The sequence below is a fragment of the Haematobia irritans genome, chromosome 4 (assembly GCF_050003625.1).
Source record: "Haematobia irritans isolate KBUSLIRL chromosome 4, ASM5000362v1, whole genome shotgun sequence".
NCBI lineage: Eukaryota > Metazoa > Arthropoda > Insecta > Diptera > Muscidae > Haematobia > Haematobia irritans.
Window position 1 is genome coordinate 117,652,201 of NC_134400.1, and position 21,821 is coordinate 117,674,021.

Genomic DNA, 21,821 nt, shown 5'->3' on the forward strand with positions numbered 1-21,821 from the left:
AAAGAAAGGATAAAAGTGGTGGCATACGCAGATGATGTGGCTCTGGCAGTCAGGGGAAAATTCCCATCCACAATCAGAGATATTATTCAGAGGGCCCTCCGGATGACTGAGAAATGGGCGAAAGACAATGGTCTTGGGGTAAATCCTGCAAAGACAGAATTAGTCATGTACTGCAACGATCGCAAAACTCCCACGGTTAGGCCTATTTCCTTAGGGGGTATTGAAATTCCCTTTGGTGAATGTGCAAAATACCTTGGCGTTATTTTGGACAGGAAGCTGAACTTTAAGCTTAATATTGAAGAAAGGGCGAGAAAGGCAACTGTAGCTTTGTACTCGTGCAAAAAGGCAATAGGAAAAAAGTGGGGACTGAAACCAAAAATTGTGCATTGGCTATACACGGCAGTGGTTAGACCTATAATGCTATATGGTGTTGTAGTCTGGTGGCCGGCACTTCAAAAACCGACTTGTTTAGATAAAGTTCAGCGTATGGCGTGTTTGTGTATTTCAGGCGCATTCAGCAAGACAGGAACAAATTCCCTTAATGTCGTGCTGCATCTATTGCCTTTAGACATTTTGGCCAAACAGTCAGCTGCAACAACGGCTGTGCGGTTGCGCGAACTATCGCTGTGGTCGGAAAAAGGTTACGGTCACAGTTCTGTCCTCAAAACAATGCCAGATGTGCCTAACGTAGTGGATTACACTTTGGCGAGTCCACTTTTCGACAAAAAGTTTGAGACTCTAATCACCAACAGTGAGGCGTGGTGCACACAGACCCCGGGGAATAAAGAATATATAGATTTCTACACTGATGGCTCCAAATTGGATGGACAAGTGGGGCTCGGAGTATATTCTAATGATCTGGAACTTCGAATAGCGAAAAGATTACCTAATCACTGTAGTGTTTTTCAGGCTGAAATATTAGCAATAAGAGAGGTGGCGAATTGGCTGAGAAGTAATGTTCCAAAAAATGTGGGCATTAATATATACTCAGACAGTCAACCTGCAATAAAATCCTTGGACTCTGTGTTCCTCAACTCGAAAACGGCCATCGACTGCCGCAAATCTCTCAATGAGATGGCTGAGCAGTACAATATTCACCTAATATGGGTGCCTGGCCATAGGAACATACCGGGGAACTGCGAAGCGGATGAGTTGGCAAGGCTAGGGACTACCTTACATATTCCAGGGGAACTAGAATTTGTTGGTATGCCCCTAGCTACCTGCAAGCTCATGCTGCGTGAGAAGGCTGTTATGATGGCAAATGTTCGATGGGAGAATTGCAAGGGTTGTAACGACACCAAGCAAATATGGCCCCATTTCAACTTAAACCGCACACTAGATATGCTAATGTTCTCGAGACGTCAGATATCACTCCTGATATCTGCTATAACGGGTCGCTGCCTGATAGGCGATTTTGCAAAAACTATTGGCGCGAAGTATAATGACTATTGTATGAGCTGTCATGATGCGGAGGAAAAAGAATCAATTAAACACCTCTTGTGTGAGTGTCCTGCATTTTGTGTAAAGCGCAAGCAACTTTTAGGAGCATATAGCTTCAGATTACTGGCGGATCTGGAAAACGTTAACTTAAGCAGTCTGCTACTGTTTTTGGAACAATCTGGTTGGTTCAACAAAGAAAAATAATCAAGAAGGTTCAGCGGTTAAAACTAGAAGTGCCCATATGTAATAGGTACTTTTAGTTAATGTGGTATCACAATGGACTGAATAGTCTAAGTGAGCCTGAATCTTAATCGGGCTGCCACTTTAACCTAACCTAACCTAACCATCAGGTTCCTGATTTTTTAATAAAAATAAAAGGACATAGGGAGACATCCGCTTCTCTTAAGTACATACAGAGTAACAATTAAAATTTACCGAGTTACTTGAAATTTACAGAGGACTGGGGAGAGATCGTAACCTCCGTCAACCGTAATAGTTGATACCTGATTTTGTGATATTTGGACGGAAGAGAGGCCGCCCCTTTAGGCTTATAATTTGCTTGACATTTTCTGGGACGTTTACAAAAGATACGCTAAATCACTTTTCGATATTTGGTTGGGGAGGAGGCAGGGCTGTGGAGTCGGAGTCGGAGTCTTGGAGTCGGAGTCTGAAGATTTGGCTGGAGTCGGAGTCGGAGTCGGAGTCTGAAGATTTGGCTGGAGTCGGAGTCGTAAAAATTTTGCTCGACTCCGACTCCGGCTAAACCAAAATTTTTAAAACACTTCACATTTTTGTAACTAAAAAAGTTTTTACGCAAATTAGTTTCCAATGCGTTATGCATTCGATCAATGTACACCACGATTGGAAATAAAAATCAACTTCCAATTACGGCTATCATTTTATGTTTCCTAGAATGTTAGACTAGCAAATGGGCTGGATCGATCCATTTTAATCCCCATATCAATTTATTTGAAATAATTCGAACAATAATTCGAATTTATTGTTTTTAATTTTATTTTAAGGCTATATACCTACACACATATGACAGAAAAAATTGTCAAAGGTGTTTTTTATAGAAAATTTTGTCACTATTGTATTTATATGGAATGTTTTGTCAAAATTTAATTTCTATAAAAAAATTATTCGAAATATTATTACTATAGAAAATTTTTTTCCTATAGAAAATTAAGTCAACATTTATTTCTATAGAAAATAAAAAATAAAACAAGTATATACAGCAGTATGTTCGTCCGGGCCAAATCATAAATACCCACCACCATGAATCAAATATACTAATTTCCTTAGAAAATTTCATGGGGGTTTGATGACAGATCAGTTTAACCAGTTCGCATCCCGAAAATAAATGCAAAGATTTTACCTATCAGATTCCGGATTTATAAGAACTATTTTTGTTTGAGTTTTAAAGGAATCATAAACATATCCTGTAAATGTGCAAGAAAATTAAGAAAAAATACCTTGATTTGAAATCTAAAATCTATAGTACACCAACTGTTTTATGATTACGAGAAGTAATATCTGGCAAATTTACATTTATGGTAAATGCACCTTCTGTATCCTCAATATCTGAAATCGGTCTATATGGAGGCCTTACCAGCGTTGCAACAACGAATTTTTATTTTGGACCAAATTTTTCCAAAATTCGTACCAGGGGACCAGTTTTCTAATTTAAATTAAAATAATTTAAAAGTTACAATTTTTCTAAAATTTTTCTTCGAAAGAAAATTTTTTCAAAATTTTATTTCTATATAAAATGTTGACCTCATTCTATCTCTATCGAAAATTTTGTCCATGTTTTATTTCTATAGAAAATTTGGTCCAAATTTTATTTCAATAGATTTCATTTTAGCCAAAATTTCAATTTAGCCAAAATTTAATTTCTATAGAAAATGTAGCCAAAGTTTAATTCTATTGAAAATTTAGCCAAAATTTAATTTCTGTAAAAAATTTAGCCAAAATTTTATTTCTATTACATATTTAGCAGAAATTTGTACAAAATTTTTGCATAATATTGTATCCCAAAATTTTTTAAGAAGCTTATTTCTATACAAAATTTTGTTAAAATTTTATTTCTATGAAAAATTTGTTAAAATTTTATTTCTATGAAAATTTTGTTAAAATTTTATTTCTATAGAAATTTTTGTCCAAATGTTATTTCTGCAGAAAAATTCCATTTGGTCTGACCATCGGACCAACTTCAATAATTTTTTGGGTCTATTTTGGTCAATCGGACTAATGGGGCTAAGCCAAAAACATGGAAGGATACGTACAGTATTCAGCACATCTATTGTAGTTCTAGAATATAGACTCCAAAACGGAGGGCCGGTTTATAAGGGGACTATATCAAAAACTGGACCGATACACAATATATTCGGCACACCTCTTAATGGTCCTAGAATACCTCCAGATTTCAAATTTCAGGCAAATTGGATAAAAACTACGGATTGTAGAAGTCCAAGAAGTAAACTCGTAACATCGGTCTAAAAGGGGGCTATATCAAAACTTCGTCCGATAGTGACCATCTTCGGCACGCCTTGTAATGGTCCTATAATACCTCCAGATTTCCAACTTCAGACAAATTGGATAAAAACTACGGATTCTAGAAGCTCAAGAAATAAAATCGGGAGTTCTGTCTATATGGGAGCTATATTAAAACATGGTCCGATAATCACCATTTTCAGCACTCCTCCTTATAGCCCTAGAATACCTCTAGGTTTCCAATTTCTGGCAAATTGGATAAAAACTACGGTTTTTATAAGCCCAAGACCACAAATCGGGCGATCGGTTGATATGGGAGCTATATCAAAACCTGGACCGATCTAGCTCATCTTCGAAATGACGAACTTATTATACCCCTGTCACCATTCTATGGTGGTGGGTATAAAAATATTTTTATGTAGAACATTTTGTCAAAAATTTATTTCTATAGAAAATTTAGCCAAAATTTTGCTTCTATAGAAAATTGTGCAAAATTTTATTTACACAAAAAATTTTCCAAAATTTCTATTAATAATTTTTTCAAATTTTTTTCTATAGAAAATTGTGCCAAAATTTTGTTACTATAGATTTTTTTTTTTATAAAAAATTTATACAACATTTTATGTCGATAGAAAATTTAGTCAACATTTTATTTTTATAGAAAATGTAGTCTAAATTTCCTTTCTATAGAAAATTTTGCAGCATTTTATTTCTTTAGAAAATTTTGCAAAATTTTATTTACTACACAAAAAATTTTCCAAAAATTTCTATTGATATTTTTTTCAAAATTTTATTTCTATAGAAAATTTTCTCAAACATTTATTTATATAGAGAATTTAGTTCAAATTTTGTTTCTATAGAAAATTTTGCAAACTTTTATTTACTACACAAAAATTTTTCAAAAATTTCTATTTATATTTTTTTTCAAAATTTTATTTCTATAAAACAATTTGTCAAAATTTTATTTATGTAGCAAATTTTCTCAAATTTTTTTCTTACTGCTACTCACTGCTAAGTCGAAAACAGGTAAAAGTGACTCAAATTTTGCTATATAAAAAATTATGAATGTTTCCCAAATATTGCACGAGATTTTGTAGAAGTCTGATTTCAGATTTTATCAAAATGTTGATCTAAATACAAAGTTGTGCAGAGTATGTTACAATCGGCCCGCCCGACTTTAGACTTTCTTTGCATTTTTATTTTTTGCTATAATTGTGTTACGTCCCATAACGTTAGATTTAAATTTTAGGTACAGAGATTTTATAGAAGTATATACAATTTTGTCTAAATCGATTCAGATTCAAATTCATGCATATGGGAATATAACCCTTTATAATAATTTTCGTCCACAAATACATATACTGTCGGTATCATCTCATATTATGATGGGTATTTATATCATTATTTTATTTATTAAACATTGCCCTAAATTTGAAATAAAGAGTTTAATTGGTATAAATGCGAAATTAAGACCTTTCTTGCACACATAAATAAATACGATACTTTATATCGATCCATATATATACCCCATATATATCCCCTCAATAGAACTACAAATTAGTGGTACTAAAATGAGATTTAGTTATATTACCCGGAGTCGACTCCGGAGTCGGAGTCGGAGTCGAGCTGATGAAAAATGCTGGAGTCGGAGTCGGAGTCGAGCAAAATTGGCTCGACTCCACAGCCCTGGGAGGAGGTCCTCCTCTAAAACTACAAAAAAAAATTAAGTTTTCTTGAAATTTACAAAGGCAGTGGGGGGGAGGTTATGAACGAAGAGGCAACCTTCATTGCCCCACACTTGAAGGAAAGTTTCAAGAATTTTCAGGGAAGGTTAGGGGTGTCGATATTGTATCGGGGAAAGTGACGTCCCTTTAAAACAATAGAGGGACGTGGCAGGAGGTGATTAAATTTATACATAATTTTTAAATTACTATATGATTTTTCGATATCTGGTTGGGGAAGGGGAAAATTGAAATAAACTTTATCGATTTACTTCGATAGAATTTATAGGGACCATTGAGTAGTTGCGAAATTAATATAGGGTACGTGATAGTCCGAAATCAGGTCGGAGTGGAGCGAAGGTGGGGAGAGGGTTCCCTTTTGTCCGTTTTTTTTTTTCTTAAATTGAAAGTAGAGGGATGTCCGTAAATGGGAACTCGGTACATAATTTTATGATTTTTGCACAGGCTTCTGCCAGACTTCTTTTTAGTCTTCTTTTTAGTAAAGAGAGGGTTCCCTTTTGTCCGTTTTTTTTCTTAAATTTAAAGTAGAGGGTTGTCCGTAAATGGGAACTCGGTACATAATTTTATGATTTTTGTTCAGGCTTCTGCCAGACTTCTTTTTAGTAAAGAACTTAAATTTACATAAAATTGGCAGCCAACGTAGAGGGTGCATCATTTTCCAACATTTAAGCAAATGTTAATGTGGTAAATTTTTTTACTACTTTTGCTTTTTCCGATTTATTGGATGGGAAACAGTAATTCTTTGTATGTTATTATAATATAGTGCTTAATTTTCAGATATGTTGAGGAGAAGGATACCTTTCCTTGACAAACCCCACTTAAAATTCACAAGAAATATAGAAGATTGTCCAACTACTTGAATACAGAACATTATTAAAAAAATTTGAAGGAAAGGGTACACCCTCTCCCGCCGTATTTGTACCTATAAACGAAAAATCAAGTAGTCCGATTTGTTTAAAAGAATTGAAATCTTTTCGAATTTGTTTTCAGCACGAAGGATATAGTTGACTAAGTTAATGCAAAATGTTCCTCCAAATACGCTTCGGAAGGCGCAGCGAAGCGGGCCGGGTTACGCTAGTTTTCTATAAAAATAAAATTTTGGTAGATTATTTTTGGCTCGAGTGGCATCCATGATTATGAACCGATATGGACCAATTTTTGTGTGATTGGGGATCGGCTATATATAACTATAGACCGATATGGGCCAATTTTGGCATGGTTACTAACGGCCTTAGACTAACACCACGTTGCAAATTTCAACCGGATCAGATGAATTTTGCTTCTCCAAGAGGCTTCGGAGATCAAATCTGGGGAACGGTTTATATGGGGGCTATATATAATTATGGACCGATGTTGACCAATTCTTGCGTGTTTGTTAGAGACCACATTCTAACACCATGTTCTAAAATTCAACCAGATCGGATGAATTTTACTCCTCCAAGAGGCTCCGAAGGACAAATCTGGGGATCGATTTATATGGGGGCTATATATAATTATGGACCGATAAGGACCAATTCTTGCATGGTTGTTGGAGACCATATACTAACACCACGTACCAAATTTCAGCTGGTTCGGATGAAATTTGCTTCTCTTAGAGGCTTCGCAAGCAAAATCGGGGGATCGGTTTATATGGGGGCTATATATAATTATGGACCGATGTGAACCAATTTTTGCTTGGTTGTTAGAGACCATATACTAACATCATGTACCAAATTTCAGCCGGATCGGATGAAATTTGCCTCTCTTAGAGCAATCGCAAGCAAAATTTGGGGGTCCGTTTATATGGGGGCTATACGTAAAAGTGGACCGATATGACCCATTTGCAATACCATCCGACCTACATCAACAACAACTACTTGTGCCAAGTTTCAAGTCGATAACTTTTTTCGTTCGGAAGTTAGCGTGATTTCAATAGACGGACGGACGGACGGACGCACGGACGGACATGCTCAGATCGACTCAGAATTTCACCACAACCCGGAGATATATACTTTATGGGGTCTTAGAGCAATATTTCGATGTGTTACAAACGGAATGACAAAGTTAATATACCCCCATCCTATGGTGGGGGGTATAATAAAATGGATTTTAAGCGTCGTTTCATAACTGTTGATGAGACATGGATCCACCACTATACTCCAAAGACAAAAGAACAATCAAAACAATAGACTGAAGCTGGAGGAAGTGTCCCAAAGAAGGCAAAAACAATACAATCGGCTGGTAAGGTTATGGCAACGACTTTTTGGGACTTCAAAGGTATTATATTGATTGCCTCTCTGCAAAAGGGTAAAACAATAAATTCAGAGTACTATTACAACCTTTTGGATAAATTAAATGTACAAATTCGAAATAAACGTCCTGGCTTACAACACAAAAAAATAATTTTTCATCAAGACAACGCACCAGCGCACAAGAGTGTTTTAACAATGGCTAAAATCAACGAATTAAAGTACGAGTTGCTTTACCACCCACTTTATTCACTTGATTTAGCTCCCAGTGACTTTTACTTATTCCCAAATCTAAAAAATTCCTTGCTGGCAAGCGTTTTACCCAAATGAAGATGCAGTTGTAACCACTATTTTGAAGACCTTGAGGAAAACTATTTTAATCAAGGGATATAATTGCTAGAAAAGCGTTGGACTAAGTGTATTGAAGTTTCAGGAGATTATATTGACCAAGTATGTTATATGCGGCCGTAAGTTCGGCCAGGCCGAATCTATGTACCCTCCACCATGGATTGCGTAGAAACTTCTACAAAAGACTGTCATCCACAATCGAATTACTTGGGTTGTGGTATCTTAAAACTTCTTAAAATCGTTTTCTAAATCGTGAGTTAGTCCATACGTGGTATATATTAGACAAAAAAGTTATGTATAGGTAAGTCTACAAATAATTACGGATCGACATGGACTTTTGCACGGTACGTAGAGAGCCAGAATCGAAATATGGCGGTCGCTTATATGGGGGCTATATAGAATTATGAACTTGATATGGACCTATTTTTGTGTGATTGGGGATCGATTTATGTGATGGCTATATATAACTATAGACCAATATGGACCCAGTTAGGCATGGTTGTTAACGGCCATATACTAGCACAATGTACCAAATTTCAACTGTCTCGGATGAAATTTCCTCCTCCAAGAGGCTCCAAAACCAAATCTCGGGATCGGTTTATATGAGCGCTATATATGATTATGGACTGATATGGACCACTTTTGGCATGGTTGTTAAATATCATATACTACCACCACGTACCAAATTTCAACCAGATCGGATGAAATTTGCTTCTCCAAAAGGCACCGGAGGTCAAATCTGAGGATCGGTTTATATGGAGGCTATATATAATTATGGACTGATATGAACCAATTCCTGCATGATTGTTGGATACCATATACTAACATCACATACCAAATTTCAACCGAGTTGGATAAATTTTGCTCTTCCAAGGGGCTCCGGAGGTCAAATCTGGGGATCGGTTTATATGGGGGCTATATATACCCAGCAAAAAAATTGGAAGTTTTTCAACAAACATTTATTTTAAAGCCCATCCCAGAATCCCCCATCGATTTTTTTCAACTTCCGATGCAGTCCTTTTGGACAAGTCCACAAACATTTCTTCTAAAGCGCATCATGGGATCTCCCAATGATTTTTTTCCTCTCCCGATGCAGTCCTTTTGGACAAGTCCACATACATTTCTTCTAAAGCGCATCTTGGTATCATCCAATGCTATTTTTCTACTTCCTCTGCAGTCCTTGTGGACAAGTATTAGAAAGCCTATTTTAAGTGTAAATTTTTAACAATTAAATTTTGAAAAAAAACAGTAAATTAGTAAAAAAATAGAAAATTATAAAAAAGAAAAAAAATAATAATAAACAAAAACTAAATTTCATCTCCGCTGGGATTTGAACCTATGCCGTTTGACTTTTTCGCTTCCTTGGAAGTTCTTTTGCGAAGGTTTTGCAAATTACGAGAATTTTTAATTTTTTTGTTGATTTTTATAATAAAAAATAAAAACGATGCATAACATAAAAAAATATTTTTTTAGAAAAATATTTGATAAAAAAAATTGCCGCTGGTGAGATTTGAACTTGCGTTTCTTATTTTTTTCGTTCATACTAATAAAGAACATCTCGATTAGAGATTCTATTCCTTGGTGTCGTATTACGATCATATCACAAACATTTGAATTAACCTTTCGACGCTTTATGTTCAATGGCGTTTGTGGCTGAGTATGCTAAGGCGTTCTGTTATGGTGCCATCAATCCCAGGTTCAACTCCTGGTCGGAGCGAAAAAGTTTTTCAAATTGTAAAAAATTAGCTAATAGGAAAATAATAGTGTAATAAAAAATATTGTTGAAAAAAAAAAGAAATTGGTTGAAAAAAAAATTTTTTCGCTTTTTAAATTTCTTCATTCAAATTAACTTCCAGGGCACAACTTCTAAAGCAATGCAAAGGATCCAAAAAGTGAGTTCTTCCGTCCTATGACAAGCCCATGTAAAATTCATTGGAGATGATCCAAGTTTGCACTACTTCCGGATCACAGATTGGGGATCCAAACTACTTTTTTTGGAAGCTCTTTTTTTGCTGGGTAATTATGGACCGATTTCGACCAATTTATGCATTGGTGTTTGAGGCCATATATTAACACCACGTACCAAATTTCAACTGAGTCAGATGAATTTTGGTCTTCCAAGAGTCTCCGGATGTCAAATCGGGGGATCGGTTTAAATGGGGGCTATATATAATTATTAACCGATGTGGACCAATTTTTGCATAGATGTTAGAGACAATATACCAACACCATGTACCAAATTTCAGCCGGATCGGATGAAATTTGCTTCTCTTAGAGGCTCCGCAAGCCAAATCGGGGGATCGGTTTATATGGGGGATATATATAATAATGGTCCGATGTGGACACCAACTTGTATTTCTTTCAATTTTGCATTTAAAAAACCTGAACACCCCTCATTTTGAAGGTGTGTGTGTGTAGAATATTGCTCTTATTTTGATTTTTTCACTCTTCAGTTGTCAAAATGCCGTCCAAGCAAGAAGAGCAGCGTATCAAAATTTTGCTCGCGCATCCCGAAAAGTTGCCAAATCAACCGTTACAAACGTAATTAAAGTGTTTGGGGAACGTTTGTCGACAGCCAGGAAGTCTGAATCGGGGGGAAATCGAAAACCGGAAGCCGCTGAGACGACAAAGAGAGTTGCCGGTAGTTTCAAGCGAAACCCTAACCTCTCTCTCCGAGATGCCGCAAATAAGCTGGGTGTATCGTGTACAACAGTGCATCGAGCCAAAAAACGAGCCGGACTATCGACTTACAAGAAGGTAGTGACTCCAAATCGCGATGATAAACAAAATACGACGGCCAAAGCGCGATCCCGGAGGCTGTACACGACGATGCTGACGAAGTTTGACTGCGTGGTAATGGACGACGAAACCTACGTCAAAGCCGACTACAAGCAGCTTCCGGGACAGTAGTTTTATACGGCAAAAGGAACGGGAAATATAGCAGACATTTTCAAGCATATAAAACTGTCAAAGTTCGCAAAGAAATATCTGGTTTGGCAAGCCATCTGTACCTGTGGCTTGAAAAGCAGCATTTTCATCGCTTCCGGGACTGTCAACCAAGAAATTTACGTGAAAGAGTGTTTGAATAAACGTCTGCTGCCTTTCACCGATTTACACGCGTTTTCCCTTGACCAAATCCGAACCGTATCACCCTTTAAGAAAATTATAGAAAATTTTAAAATATTAATAATCCCAATTAACATTTTAATTCAAGTGTTTTTTTTTTTTTAATTCCAATTAATTGTGTCCCTAGTACCACTCTCCGCCCACAAAATGGTTTGGAGTATAAATGCGAGCAATTATGTTAAAAACTGAAAGTGTCGTCGGTTTAGTTCTCCCAAAACGACAAAAGTATTTCTATATAAACAATAATATCAATTAATTAAAAGCGTTGCCCTTATATTTTTATCCAATAAATTATAAATAAACTTTGGAAATAATCGCTTCGGATTGGGCGTGTTGCAGATAACACTACAGGCGTCACAACTATCTTATCATCAAAATTAAACAACACGAGCTGGCACTCGATGAGAACAGTGGTATCAAAAAGTACAAGACAAGATAAAAAATTTATTATGTGTCACTACTATAACATACATATCAAAAGAGAGAAAGTCCCGCACTCCAACAAAATAATGGAAAATGGAAAAAATAACTAAATTGTTATAAAGTCGGGCATGGTGGAGGAGCTCTTCTTGACCATATATCGGTGAGGTGCAGCAAGGAGGAAGTCCCCTTTCCGTTCATGAAAAATCAAAACGGAATGTTCACAGATTCGTCCACGTGCGTTCACGATTTCATGAACGGCTTTCGTTTTTCTTTGGCCAGGAAAAATCTTAAAATATTCGTTAGACATGGCAACTCCGTCGGTGGTGCTATGTGCTAAGGCGACTGTTAACGCGTATGGAGCAGACAATCCAGGTTCGAGTGACGGTAGTGGATTTTTTTCTTATAACTTCGTACCCTTTAAGTTTTCATATCATGAACGCTCATTGTTGTTTTGACAATGCATAATGTCATTTTATCGTTGTCAGATTGACATTGACATGTTCTCAGTTTTGACACCACATCTGTGTTGATTCAATTTCATGTACGGATCGTTCTGAAAAGGGGCATGAATGGGTGTAAGTTGAAGTTTAAGTTAAATTAACTAAAACTGATGAAACAAGTAAGTAAAGTCTAAAGTCGAATGGGGCCATCTCAAGGCCTTCAAATTTGTTGGGAGCTATATAAAGGTTTATGTTTACATATACATACAAATATTTAACTCGGCTAACGCTGTGAAACGAAACACAATTAAGTACAAATATATGGCAATTATAACGCTACACCCAAAGAAAAGTGGACTTCTAAAATCGAGTTTAAAATTTTAAGTAATTTTAAGTAATTTTAAGTAATTTTAAGTACGCAAATTCTAAGTTATACTCATAGTAAGTACACGCTCACAAAAAATCGCTTCTGTAACATATATTCCCAAACATATTTTGCTTCAAGCATATACATTTTTGGCTATTGCCCAAACATTTATATGTTTGATCTCTACCAATATATAATATGTTTGAAAGCATATTGGTCTAAACAATATATGTTTGGGTAGTCTAAGTTCCAAACATTTTGTATTTTTGCATCCAAATTCAATAATGTTGTCTTCCAAAAAACAATATGTTATTATGTGACCATATAATATATTTGGAAGCATTTTGCACCCAAAAATATTATATGCTTAAAAAAATTCTCCCAAACAATATTGTGCTCAAAATTTTATTTATTTATTTATTTATATATTTACAATCATAATGAATTATGAAAATAAACAGGTAATATAGGTGCTAACAACATAGGTTTTCGACCTGAATGCTCAAAATTTTGTTTCTGCCCAATTGTATATTCCCCGACATCTTTCTCACTTCCACGAGATTTTTTAGTTCTTAGCACCTTTTTCTGTAATACAAACATTGTAGAAGAAATTATTCAATTGTATGATTTTTTTATTTTAATTTTACCCTTTGCCGGACGGGGATTCGAACAGCGGACCACACAGTTTGTAAGGATCAAAGAAGTAGCTGATCAATTGCCCAAGGAAAAATAAAATGTTAATTTTGTAATAACAAGCAACAACCACCAACTTAATTCAATATCGCTCCCTGTTAAATAGCGCTCCAAGCTACTAAACACATATATGTTTATAGGCTATTTCTAAATTAATATATGTTTGCATCCAAGCATATTATATTTACAAACATTTTATGTCCCAAACATAATATGTTCTAACATATTAACATATATGTCCCAAACATGTTATGCTAGTTTATGAACATTATATGCTTGCACTTAAAAATAGTGTGTTTAAAAATGTGTGTTCCAAACATATAATGTTTATAGCCAAACATATGAAAAACAGTATTTTTCATCCGTGTAGCTGCCATATATATTTTTCACCGATATGGTCATAATTGGCGTGTATATCAACCGATCTTCCTCAAATTCCGTTCATCCGAATATTTTATGAGTCTCGAAAAACTTGCAAAATATCAGCCAAATCGGTTCAGATTTAGATATAGCTCCCATATATAGCTTTCGCCCGATTTACACTCAAATGACCACAGAGGCCAATTTGTTGCTCCGATTTAGTTGAAATTTTGCACAGGGAGTATTATTAGCATTATAGCTATGCGTGCCAAATTTGGTTGAAATCGGTTCAGATTTAGATATAGCTCCCATATATAGCTTTCGCCCGATTTACATTCATATGACCACAGAGGCCAATTTTTAACTCCGATTTAGTTGAAATTTTGCACAGGGAGTAGAATTAGCATTGTAGCTATACGTGCCAAATTTGATTGAAATCGGTTCAGATTTAGATATATCTCCCATATATAGCTTTCGCCCGATTTACACTCATATGACCACAGAGGCCAATTTTTAACTCCGATTTAGTTGAAATTTTGCACAGGTAGTAGAATTAGCATTGTAGCTATGCGTGCCAAATTCGGTTGACATCGGTTCAGATTTAGATATGGCTCCCATATATATCTTCCCATATATATCTTGACCAGGGGGGCCAAAGTTATACTCCCATTTACGTGAAATTTCGCGTAGATAGCAGAATTATTATTCTAACTATACATGTCAAATTTAGTCAAAATCGGTTCAGATTACGTACGTACACCAGAGTTGGGGAAATATGGTAGACTGTTACACATTTTAGACCCATTTTCAATGGAAGTTTCCTCCAATTAACTGGATAGCGTTAGCCGATTTTAATTTTAATTCTTTAATTTGTGCCAAATTTGGCACAATTACGGATACAACTAAACGTACTCCTTATGCGAAATTTGAAGCAAATCACGGCAAAACCTGGATTTTGAGGCCATATAAGTTCAAATCTGAATCGATCAAATCTGAATCGATTTTGACCATATTTGGCACATATAATAGTATCGTTAAAAGTACCACTTGTGCAAAATTTGAAGTAAGTCAGGGCAAAACTCTGGCTTTTGAGACCATATAAGTCCAAATCGGGCGAAAGATATATATGTGAGCTTTATCTAAATCTGAACCGATTTTAACAAAATTTAACACACTTAACAATACTATTAAACGTACCCCTTGTTCAAAATTTGAAGCAAATCACGACAAAACTCTGGCTTTTGTGGCCATATAAGTTCAAATCGGACGAAAGATATATATGGGAGCTATATCTAAATTTGAACCGATTTCACTCAAATTTACCAAGCATTGGTAGAATGTCAATTCTACCCTCTGTGCAAAATTTCACGAAGATCGGTAGTAAACTTTGGCCTCTGTGGTCATAAGAGTCTAAATCGGACGAAAGATATGTATGGGAGCTATATCTAAATCTGAACCGATTTGGCTGATATTTTGCAAGATTTTCGAGATTCATGAAATATCTGGATGTACGGTATTTCAAGAAAATCGGTTGATAAACACGCTAACTATGACCAAATCAGGGATAGATATAAATGGCAACTATATCTAAATTTGAACCGATTTTTTCCAAAACCAATAGTGATTGTCCCTGTCCCAAGAAACGGCCCTATGCCAAATTTGAATACGATCGGACTTAAATTGCGAGCTGTACTTTGTGCACAAAATTACATGTACAGACAGACGGACAGACAGACAGACAGACAGACGGACATCGCTAAATCGACTCAGAATTTAATTCTAAGCCGATCGGTATACTAAAAGATGGGTCTATGACCACTATTTCTTGGCGTTACATACAAATGCACAAACTTATTATACCCTGTACCACAGTAGTGGTGAAGGGTATAAAAAGTTGAGACAGCATACAAATATTTAAAAGGTAAGTAAAAACAAGTATATACGGCCGTAAGTTCGGCCAAGCCGAAGCTTATGTACCCTCCATCATGGATTGCGTTGAAACTTCTTCTAAACACTGCCATCCACAATCGAATTAGAATAAGTTGCGGTAACGCTTGCCGATGGCAAGGTATCTTAAAACCTCCTAACACCATCTTCTAAATTGTATGTAAGTCCATACGTGGTATATATTAAATCAAAAAAGATCGATCCAATACGTATATAATTCAGTTTGACAAAGTAGACATAAAATTTTGACAAAATTTTCTACAGAAATAAAATTTTAACAAAATTTTCTATAGAAATAAACTTTTGATAAAATTTTCTATAGAAATAAACTTTTGACAATGATGAAAATTTTATTATGAACCGAATAAAATTTTAACAAAATTTTCTCTAGAAATAAAATTTTGACAAAATTTTCTATAGAAATAAAATTTTGGTAGACTATTTTTGGCTCTAGTGGCAACCGTGATTGGACCAATTTTGGTATGGTTGTTAGCGACCATATACTAACACCACGTTCCTAATTTGAACCGGATCGGATGAATTTTGCTTCTCCAAGAGCCTCCGGAGGTCAAATCTGGAGAACGTTTTATATGGGGGCTATATATAATTATGGACCGATATGGATCAATTCTGGCACGCTTGTTAAAGATTATATACTAACACCATGTTCCAAATTACAACCGGATTGGATGAAATTTGCTTCTCTTGGAGACTTCGCAAGCCAAATCTGGGGATCGGTTTATATGGGGGGCTATATATAATTATGGGCCGATGTGGACCAATTTTTGCATGATTGTTAGAGACCATATACCAACACCATGTACCAAATTTCAGCCGGATCGGATGAAATATGCTTCTTTTAGAGGCTCCACAACCATATCTGGGGATCGGTTTATATGGGGGCTATATATAATTATGGACCGATATGGACCAATTTTTGCATGGTTGTTAGAGACCATATACCAACATCATGTACCAAATTTCAGCCGGATCGGATGAAATTTTCTTCTCTGTGAGGCTCCGCAAGCCAAATCTGGGGATCGGTTTATATGGGGGCTATATATAATTATGGACCGATGTGGACCAATTTTTGCATGGTTGTTAGAGACCATATACTAACACCATGTTCCAAATTTCAGCCGGATCGGATGAAATTTGCTTCTCTTTTAGGCTCCGCAAGCCAAATCTGGGGATCGGTTTATATGGGGGCTATATATAATTATGGACCGATGTGGACCAATTTTTGCATGGTTGTTAGAGACCATATACCAACACCATGTACAAAATCTCAGCCGGATCGGATGAAATATGCTTCTGTTAGAGGCTCCACAAGCCAAATCTGAGGGTCCCTTTATATGGGGGCTATACGTAAAAGTGGACCGATGTGGCCCATTTTCAATACCGTCCGACCTACATCGATAACAACTACTTGTGCCAAGTTTCAAGTCGATAGCTTGTTTCGTTCGAAAGTTAGCGTGATTTCAACAGACGGACGGACGGACGGACATGCTTAGATCGACTCAGAATTTCACCACGACCCAGAATATATATACTTTATGGGATCTTAGAGCAATATTTCGATGTGTTACAAACGGAATGACAAAGTTAATATACCCCCATCCTATGATGGAGGGTATAATAAAGTTTATTAGTTCAAAATGGCTACTTGCCAATAAATATGTATTTCATGATATTTAAATTGATTTTGCATACATCTATTAATAAACGTAGCGTCTATATACTAACAAAAAAAAATTTCGTCATTGGTATACCAAGAATAATGTCGGCTTGATTCAAGTAATGCCAACTCAAAAGTCGTCACATCGTTTTATAGAAATAATTGTTATAATTATTTTATGTTTTGAAATATGTTTTAAATAGGGAATAATACTTCTTGTTTTACAACCTCTACTTAATACCAAGGTGTGGAAATGGAAATCCATGCGGGAATTTGTGAAAATAGGACGACGCGGCCCCTCCAAAAGTTCAACAAACGAAATATCACAAGTCATCATCTATGTAACTACTTCATCACCTAGGTGTATTATTTGTATAATGCAGTTTCTTATTTTACATCTTTTACTTTTCATTACAAATGTATGTATCGATATAAAACAAGTATATACGGCCGTAAGTTCGGCCAGGCCAAAGCTTATCTACCCTCCACCATGGATTGCGTAGAAACGTCTACCGAAGCCGATGGCACGGTATCTTAAAACTTCCTAACAACGTAATATATACCACATAGTCCATACGTGGTATATATTAAACTACAAAAGGGCCGATTAAATACGTATATAATTAAGTTTAAAGTTTCTATAGAAATAAAATTTTGACAAAATAAAATTTTGACAACATTTTCTATTGAAGTGAAATTTTGACAAAATTTTCTATAGAAATAAAATTTGGAAAAAATTTTCTATAGAAATAAAATTTTGACAACATTTTCTATAGAAATAAAATTTTGTCAAAATTTTCTATAGAAATTAAATTATGACAAAATTTTCTAAAGAAATAAAATTTTGACAAAATTTTCTATAGAAATAACATTTTGACAATGTTTTCTATAAAAATAAAATTTTGGTAGATTATTTTTGGCTCGAGTGGCAACCATGATTATGAACCGATATGGACCAATTTTTGTGTGATTGGGGATCGGCTATATATAACTATAGACCGATATGGGCCAATTTTGGCATGGTTATGGCGAACGGTTTATATGGGGGCTATATATAATTATGGACCGATATTGACCAATTATTGCGTGTTTGTTAGAGACCACATTCTAACACCATGTTCTAAAATTCAACCAGATCGGATGAATTTTACTCCTCCAAGAGGCTCCGGAGGAAAAATCTGGGTATCGATTTATATGGGGGCTATATATAATTATGGACCGATATGGACCAATTCTTGCATGGTTGTTAGAGACCATATACTAATACCACGTACCAAATTTCAACCGGATCGGATGAATTTTGCTCCTCTAAGAGGCTCCGAAGGACAAATCTGGGGATCGATTTATATGGGGGCTATATATAATTATGGACCGATAAGGACCAATTCTTGCATGGTTGTTGGAGACCATATACTAACACCACGTACCAAATTTCAGCCGGATCGGATGAAATTTGCTTCTCTTAGAGGCTCCGCAAGCAAAATCGGGGGATCGGTTTATATGGGGGCTATATATAATTATGAACCCATGTGGACCAATTTTTGCTTGGTTGTTAGAGACCATATACTAACATCAGCCGGATCGGATGAAATTTGCCTCTCTTAGAGCAATCGCAAGCAAAATTTGGGGGTCCGTTTATATGGGGGCTATACGTAAAAGTGGACCGATATGGACCAATTTTTGCATGGTTGTTAGAGACCATATACTAACACCATGTACCAAATTTCAGCCTGATCGGATGAAATTTGTTTCTCTTAGAGGGTCTGAAAGCCAAATTTGGGGGTCCGTTTATATGGGGGCTATACGTAAAAGTGGACCGATATAGCCCATTTGCACTACCATCCGACCTACATCAATATCAACTACTTGTGCCTAGTTTCAAGTCGATAGCTTGTTTCGTTCGGAAGTTAGCGTGATTTCAACAGACGGACGGACGGACAAGCTCAGTTCGACTCAGAATTTCATCACGACCCAGAACATATAGAATTTATGGGGTCTTAGAGCAATATTTCGATGTGTTACAAACGGAATGACAAAGTTAATATACCCCGATCCTATGGTGGAGGGTATAAAAAAGTGTTGTTCCACCAAGATAACGCACCGTGCCACACACAAGTCATTGAGAACGATGGCAAAAATTCATGAATTGGGCTTCGTATTGCTTCCCCACCCACCGTATTCTCCAGATCTGACCCCCAGCGTCTTTTTCTTGTTCTCAGACCTCAAAAGGATGCTCGCAGGGAAAAAATTTGGCTGCAATGAAGAGGTGATCGCCGAAACTGAGGCCTATTTTGAGGCAAAACCGAAGGAGTACTATCAAAATGGTATCAAAAAATTGAAAGGTCGTCATAATCGTTGTATCGCTCTTGAAGGGAACTATGTTGAATAATAAAAACGAATTTTGAGAAAAAATGTGTTTCTTTGTTAGACCGGGGACTTATCAGCCAACCTGTAATATGGGACCTATATCTTAATCTGTGCCGATTTCAACTAAAATTGACATACAAAGTAAGTTAATTCTACGCCCTGTGCAAATCTAAGAAAAATATTTATTAAACAAATAATTAAAAATTTTATTCGGAATTAATTAGTTTCATGCTATTAATTAGTTCATTAAATTAAAAATCAAATCTAAGGAAAATGCCAACTACGAGTATATACATAATCAGAAAACTTACCAAAAAGTATGAACTCTGAAAGGAAAAATTAAAAAAAATTAAAAGTAATTATAAATAAATAAACAAAAAATAATTGCTCACCTCAATTATAACAATTAATTGAGTTAGATTTCGACCAAAATCTATTAAAATTTTAATTGAACCAATTAAACAATTAATTGAAAGTGCTAGAAGAAGTACATTAATTTTTTAATCAAATATTTTTTTATTTCTAATTAGCTAGAGCATTGCATGAGAACATTCATTCATAGCGCACACAACTGCACTCATGAAATTGTTCGAGAAGACTGAATAATCTTCGTTGATCGAATGAATAGAATGAGAACACTGGCTTGATCGAATCGGTTCGAATGAATGTAAATGTATGAATGAGACATGGTTTGAATCACACCAAATAATTCAGTATCGAGTGAATGTTGTTGTGACGTCACATCATTGAAGTTGTGCATTTGTTTCCATTCTCGGTCGCAAGCAAACATTCGATTGCATTTGGTAAAACGGGATAATCGAGAATACTCGAACATTTAGCGGGAGTTTCGGGAATTTGCAACGTTCTCGAGTATGTTATGACAAAAAATGGAATCATGCTTAATGAGAAAAGAAGTCATACAGTTTGTGTTTCTTTAGATATACGTGTGTAATTAATAGTTAAGCTTATTGACGATAAAATGAGTAATTCTAACAAGGTAAATGTTTAAATTTGTTATGTTTTTATATGTAACTAGCAAAAGTAAATTTATTTTTGTATTTTTTGTCTGTTTTTTATACCATCCACCATAGGGAGGGGTGTATATTAAGTTTGTCATTCCGTTTGTAATACTTCGAAATATTGCTCTAAGACCCCCATAAAGTATATATATTCTGGGTCGAGGTGAAATTCTGAGTCGATCTACGCATGTCCGTCCGACCGTCTGTTGAAATCACGCTAACTTCCGAACGAAACAATCTATCGACTTGAAACTTGGCATAAGTAGTTGTCATTGATGTAGGTCGGATGGTATTGCAAACGGGCCATATTTTATCAAAATTTTATTTGTATAGAAAATTTTATCAACATTGTATTTCTATAGAAAATTTTATTAAAATTTTATTTCTATAGAAAACTTTGTGAAAATTTTATTTCTATAAAAATTTTTATCAAAATTTTATTTCTATAGAAAATTTTATCAAAATTTTATTTCTATAAAATATGTTGTCATAATTTTATTTCTATAGAAAATTTTGTCAAAATTTTATTTCTATAGAAAATGTTGTTAATATCTATAAAAAAAATTATCAAAATTCTATTTCTATAGAAAATTCTATCAAAATTCTATTTCTATAGAAAATTCTATCAAAATTGTATTTCTATAGAAAATTTTGTCAAAATTTTATTTCTATAGAAAATTTTGTCAAAATTTTATTTTTATAGAAAATTTTATCAACATTATATTTGTATAGTTCGGCTTGAGGTCATATGAATAAAAACAGATGTTGTTGTTTTTTTGAGTTGTATTTTTATTTAATATTATCCAATATTTCGAAACATCTCCGATGTTCGTCTTCAGGGAAATTTTTTTAGAAGTAAAGAAAATGAACTTATTCGCAAACGAGTAAATCTATAAAATTTTATTTCTATAGAAAATTATTAACATTTTCTCAAAATTTTATTTCTATAGAAAATTTTGTCAACATCGTATTTCTATAAAAAATTTAATCAAAATTTTATTTCTATAGAAAATTTTATCAAATATTTTATTTTTATAGAAAATTTGGTCAAAATTTTATTTCTATAGAAAATTTTATCAACATTTTATTTCTATAAAAAAATTTGTGAAAATTTTATTTCAATAGAAAATTTTGTCGACATTTTATT